General features: G+C 33.9%; 1 non-coding gene and 1 pseudogene across 1 annotated transcript; both read left to right on the forward strand.

Annotated features, from left to right (window-relative positions):
- The first annotated feature begins 189 nt into the window (after positions 1–189).
- On the forward strand, positions 190–308 carry LOC113101838 (5S ribosomal RNA). Its single transcript, XR_003290440.1, has one exon. It is a non-coding gene; the product is annotated as a 5S ribosomal RNA (ribosomal RNA).
- A 358-nt stretch (positions 309–666) lies between these two features.
- On the forward strand, positions 667–785 carry LOC113101832 (uncharacterized; annotated as a pseudogene).
- The last annotated feature ends 5,868 nt before the right edge of the window (positions 786–6,653 follow it).

Below are 6,653 nucleotides of genomic sequence, written 5' to 3' on the forward strand. Positions count from 1 at the left end.
TTGCAAAAAAAAAAGAGTCAATGCCCGATCTCTGAATCTTACCAGGCTTAGGTCTGGTTAGTACTTGGATGAGAGACTGCCTAGGAATACCAGGTGCTTTAAGCTTTTGGGTTTTCTTTCCTACTTATATAATGTACTGGCGATTAGATGGGCTGGTCTTTAAATAACCCTCTCTTTGCAGCAGTCTTTGCTTACGGCCATACCAACCTGGCTATGCCCGATCTCCTCTGCTCTCGGAAGCTAAGCAGGTTTGGGCCTGGTTAGTACTTGGATGGGAGACCGCCTGGGAATACCAGGTGCTGTAAGCTTTTTGGAAACTTTTCACTTAGTATATAATAATTTTGCCAAAAAAAAGAGTCAATGCCCGATCTCTGAATATTAGCAGGTTTGGGCCTGGTTAGTACATGGATGGGAGACTGCCTGGGAATACCAGGTGCTTTAAACTTTTTGGAAAATTTCACGATTTATATAATAATCTTGCAAAAAAAAAAGAGTCAATGCCCGATCTCTGAATCTTACCAGGCTTAGGTCTGGTTAGTACTTGGATGAGAGACTGCCTAAGAATACCAGGTGCTTTAAGCTTTTGGGTTTTCTTTCCTACTTATATAATATACTGGCGATTAGATGGGCTGGTCTTTAAATAGCCCTCTCTTTGCAGCATTTTTCGCTTACAGCCATACCAACCTGGCTATGCCCGGTCTCGTCTGCTCTCCGAAGCTAAGCAGGTTTGGGCCTAGTTAGTACTTGGATGGGAGACCGCCTGAGAATACCAGGTGCTGTAAGCTTTTTGGAAACTTTTCACTTAGTATATAATAATTTTGCCAAAAAATAGAGTCAATGGCCGATCTCTGAATATTAGCAGGTTTGGGCCTGGTTAGTACATGGATGGGAGACTGCCTGGGAATACCAGGTGCTTTAAACTTTTTGGAAAATTTCACAATTTATATAATAATCTTGCAAAAAAAAAAAAAAAAAAAAAAAAAAAAAGAGTCAATGCCCGATCTCTGAATCTTACAAGGTTTAGGTCTGGTTCGTACTTGGATGAGAGACTGCCTAGGAATACCAGGTGCTTTAAGCTTTTGGGTTTTCTTTCCTACTTATATAATATACTGGCGATTAGATGGGCCGCTCTTTAAATAGCCTTCTCTTTGCAGCATTTTTCGCTTACGGCCATACCAACCTGTGCAACCCTGTTCATTGTAGTGGTACAATCCAGGAAGTGCAAGTGTGTGTAGAAAGGACGGAAGCTAACTCTTGTATTGTTTGTTTGTTTATTATTTTTTATTTTTAGAATTAATTGTAAGAGGAGTTTTTCTTTATCTATTTAATTAGTTTTAAACCACGAACCAGCAGCTTCATGCTGTCTGGGGAGTGGTTTAATTTTTTATTTTTTATTCAGAATGAGTGAAATGGATCAACTGCTTGTTTCACAACTTGCAACGAATTTGAAACAAGCTAATGCAATTGACCAAGGCAAAGGATTAAGACAAGGAGAAGGGATGATGGCGAAAGAAATGAAGAAACAAAGGATCTATTCAAAAGAAGCTACAGCAATAATTGACATCAGTAAAGTGCTTAATGGAGGAGCGGAGGACATTATTAGAGCAATAAAGGAAAAAGTGAGCGTGGAAAAAATTCTTGCGGTAAGACCAAAGACTAATAAACAATATTAAGTGACTTTTGAAACGGAGGAAGCTTGTGATGGACTGTTAAATGGTTTGCAGATTAAAGGACAAATGTGTGATGTTAAAAAACTCCAGGACAGAGAATATGTAGTCTCGTTCATGCATCTGCCTGTGTATTTAGATGATGATGACATAACCTCGAAATTGGAAGGATGGGGAGTTACTCCCATAACAGAGATAAGGAGGAGGTTTTACCCAGGAATGGAGATAGAGGATGGGACAAGATTTGTTAAGGTTAAGTTCCCAAAGGAGGTGGCATCATTGCCATATAGTACAAGGTTTGAGACAACTGAAGGCTCACAGTACTTCAGGATAATACACAGTAGGCAGGTCAAAACTTGTAGATTGTGTTTAAGTCCAGAACATATCATCAAAGACTGTCCTGAGTTCAGATGTTTTAAATGCAATGATCAAGGACATTTCTCAAGAGACTGTACAGCAATTGAATGTCCAGAATGTGGCAAACCTCTTAATATATGTGAATGCTGGATGGAAGGTAACGAGAAGCAATCAGAGGAGCAACAAAGTATGGACAGGCAGGTGCAAGATGAGATTGCAGAAACCACAGAGACTTTTGAACCAATGGAAAACAAACAACAAAAGCAAATAGAATATATGGAAAATCAGAAGTTGAAGGACCAAAGTCACCAGGATGGAGAAGTAAACAGAATGGAGGACGATACAGAGGAGGGAGAAGATGGAGAAACCGAACAGAATGGTGCAAATGACAAGGAAGTAAATGATGAAGAGGAGAGCGACGAGGTGGAGGAACTGGATATGGAACAACAGGAGGCAAGGAAAGAAAGAGAAAAGGTTGGAAAAATGATAAGAAGAAAATCAATGAAGGTAAAGCCAAATCTTAATGTTGCTAGAAAGAAAAAGATGATTGAAATAGATAAAAAGAAGTTGGGATTGATACAAGAACAAGATTGTGAGAGAGACTGAAGATGAATGGTTTTAAATGCTTATTTTTTATTGGTATGGTTTTAAACTTTGTGAGTTTTAATGCAAGAGGTTTAATGAGTGTAAATAAATTTGAGATGGTAAAAGAACTATGCAAAAAGCAGGATGTGATAATTTTACAAGAAACAAACTGGAAAGACGAAATGATTGAGGATGTGAAAAAGAGATGGAAAGGACAAATGTTTTATAATAATGGTGATGGAAGGATAGGAAGGGGGGTAGCCATTTTAATAAAGGAAAATGTTGAAATTAATTCATATGAAGTCTATAATGACAAAAAAGGCAAATGTGTTGGGATTAATATTAAGAAAGATGATCATGAATTTGTGATAATTAATTTGCATGCACCCACCCAGGAGGGAGAAAAAAAACATTTTTTTGAGGGATTAAGGATTTTAATAAAGACATATAAAAACGTTATTTTAGTTGGGGATTTTAATACTGTTTTTAGTAAGATGGACATGGCAGATGGGATGGTTTTTAGAACAGATATGGGAAGGAAAGAGTTAAAAGAAATGATGGAGGAAAGAAATTTGATAGATGTTTGGAGGGAAAACCATGAAAGGAAAAGAGAATTTTCCAGAAGACAACTGGTTGGGAATTTTATGTGTCAGACAAGAATCGATTTTATTTTAAGTGAAAGGGATATGGATTTTTTTCTGGGGGACATTTGTTATAAGGATACCAGTTTGAGTGATCACAAAATGCTTTTATGGAATATTGACTTTAGTAAAGAAAAAAAAGGGCCTGGAGTGTGGATACTAAATTCAGAAATTTTGACAAGTGAAAGTTATAGAATAGGAATTGAGGAAATATTAGACAAAGAAAAAGAGGACGGAATGTACTTTGAAGATAAACGATTATGGTGGCAAAATGTAAAATATGAAATAAGAAAATATTCTATAAACCATAGCAAATTGGTACAGAAAGTTAAAAAAGCAAAGGAGCTGGAAATAAGGAAAAAACTCAGAAAAGAGACAAATAAAAGTGAAGTAAATATAAAACAGATAATACTTTTGGAGGAAGAGTTACGGAAAATTGAGGAAGAAAAGTGTAAAGGAGCTATTATAAGGAGTAAGGCAAAAAACACAATTGCAGGAGAAAAATGTACAAATTTTTTCTTTAATTTGGAAAAAAGTAGAGGCAAAGCAAAGTTAATAAAAGAATTAAAAAATAAAAAAGGAGAAATAGTCAAAGACATAAGTGGAATTTTAACAGAGGTGAAAGACTATTATGAAGGGCTTTTTGAAACAAAAGGAATTGACGAAAAAGCCAAAATTCAGTTATTTAGAGAGTGTTACAGCTAAAGTAAGTAGAGAAGATAAAAAGGAATGTGATAAAGAAATTAGTGAAGAGGAAATTGTACAAGCTATCAATAGTTTAAAAGGAAACAAAAGCCCGGGGACAGATGGGATAGTAAATGAATTTTTATAAAGTTTTTAAAGAGAAGATAAGTGGGATTTTAAAGGAAGTATATAAGGAGATTTTTGATAAAAGAGAATTGGATCAGAGGATGAGTATAGGGTTGATGAAATTAATTTATAAAAGGAAAGGAAGTAAAAATAATTTGAGTAATTTTAGACCAATAACAATGTTAAACACAGATTTAAAAATACTATCTAAAATTCTTGCAAATAGAATGAAAAATATTTTACCCAAAATTATAGTGACTAATCAGGCATATGGTGTAAGAGGGAGAGATATTGCTGATATAACGAGTGGTGTAAGAGACATAATAAGCTATTTAAATGAAACACAGAAGGATGGATATGTTGTTAATTTAGATTTTGAAAAGGCTTTTGATAGGGTTAGAACATGATTTTTTATTTGCAATTTTAGAAACGTTTTGGTTTTGGAAAGAATTTTAAGGAATGGATAAAAATTTTATATAATAACGTAATGACGAGAGTGACGTGTAATGGGTTTTCTTAACAGAACCTTTTAGAATAACAAGATCAATAAGGCAAGGATGTCCACTCTCTGCACAGCTATATACTTTGGTAGCAGAACCTTTAGGTTTAATGATTAAGAAAAATAAAAGCATTCAAGGTATTAAAATAGAAGAAAGGTAAAGAAGAGAAAAGATATTCCAATATGCAGACGACACGACACTGATTTTAAAAGACTTAGAAAGTATGAAGGAAGTCATGAGAAAATGTAGAGAGGTATGGTAAAGGTACAGGTGCAAGAGTTAATGGAGAAAAAACTGTGTACATGAAGTTTGGAAGGTACCAAATTTAGGAGAGTTTTTAATTTTGAGGAGGTGAAGGAACAAAAATTTTGGGTGTGACTTTAGGAAAAGATGAGAAAGGGCAGAGAGAAAGAATGTTTGAAAAGTTGTTGGGGGAAATGGAAAGGAGAAATTAATTTTTTGGAGGGGAAGATTTTTAAGTTTGAAAGGGAAAATTTTAGTGGTTAATGCTTTAATGTTATCCAAAATGTGGTATATTTTAATGGTGAGCGCAATGCCAAGATGGGTGGAAGTAAGAATAAAAAGATGTGTTTTAGATTTTATTTGGGAGAAGAAACCCCCAAGAGTTGCTTATAACACTCTGATAGGACAGGCTGATAAAGGAGGAATGGGATTATCTGATGTAGAATTAAAAAAGAAAAGTATGAGAATTAAAGTTGTGAAAAAGTATATAGATGATCAAGAAAAAGGAGAATGGAAAGATACAATGAAATACTATTTGGACAAATGTGGTAATGTTGAAACTAGGGGACAGTGTTTTATGGATGAAAATGAAAAGCATGGATGTTTGAAAGAATACCAGATTTTTATAAAGAAGTTTTAAAAGCTTGGGGTTTTTTTCTCTCAAAGGTTGATTTTATACCTGGAGGAAGGAAAGAGATTTTAAACCAACCATTGTTTTTTAATAAGCATATTGTGAAAAGTGGGAAAGAATATTTTTTTAAAAAAATGGTGGGAGGTTGGGATTGCAAGACTAAGGGATATTATGTTATGAGATAAGAGAGGGTTTTTTACCAGTGCAAGTAATTATTGATGAGTTGAAGAAGCCAAAGAAGAGTATGACATAAACAATGTAAAGAAGCAATATTAAAGAAATGAAAAGTGCAATACCAAAAGCGTGGATAAATGAAATACAGAAGGAAGAAAAAGAGGAAGGAAAGACTGAAGTGTATTTTGTTAATCAAAATAAAAGAATAGGGTTTAGTTTAGGGAATGTGAAAATGTTTTATCAGGTTTTAAGGGAAGAGATTTTTAAAAAACCAAATTCAAATGATATGTGGTTAAGAAACTTCAATGGCTTGAAAGAGGAAGAAATATGGAAAAAATATGAGGGGAGTACTGGTGAGCACAAATTTGGAGTGTCTTGATTATTTTATAAGGCATAATGTAATATGGTCGGAAATGAGGTTGTGCATTATAAAAAAAGAACAAAGTGCATTATGTAAGGTTTGTAAAAAACAAGATGAGGGTTGTTGCATTTATTTTTTACTGTGTGAGGAATTAGGATCTTTTTTTAAGTTTTAAAAGAAATAGTGAATGACCTAGGGGAAAGAGAAAAAGAAGATCAAGATTGGCAAAAAACATTTATGTTGGAAAGGAGAAAAGTGTAAGAATAAAATCATGATCAATTTGTTAATTATTTGGCAAAAAAATGCTATATGGAAAAGAAGAAATATAGTTAAGAACAGGTCTGTTCGTATAGATGTTGGGACATTGTATAAGCATATGGTGGAAGATTATATGTGTTTACATTGTGCAAATATTTGGAGACTGGAGGAGAAAAAGCAGAGATGTTTATGAAAAATGTTTTCTTCTCAGGTACAGATGACATTCTTTGAAACATGACAGAAAATGTATCTGTTGAAAAAAAGGTGTAAAAAATAGCAAATGCAACAAATGGGATAATGGTAGAAGAAAAAATATTTATAAGTATGAATGTATTTTTTATTTTGTTTTTATTAATTGTTTTTTTGTTTTGTTGTTGTTTTTAATTGGAATGTGAATCTCTGTATTTAGGAGAAACATAATGTATT

This window comes from Carassius auratus, unplaced genomic scaffold, assembly GCF_003368295.1.
Source record: "Carassius auratus strain Wakin unplaced genomic scaffold, ASM336829v1 scaf_tig00217644, whole genome shotgun sequence".
Classification (NCBI taxonomy): Eukaryota; Metazoa; Chordata; class Actinopteri; order Cypriniformes; family Cyprinidae; genus Carassius; species Carassius auratus.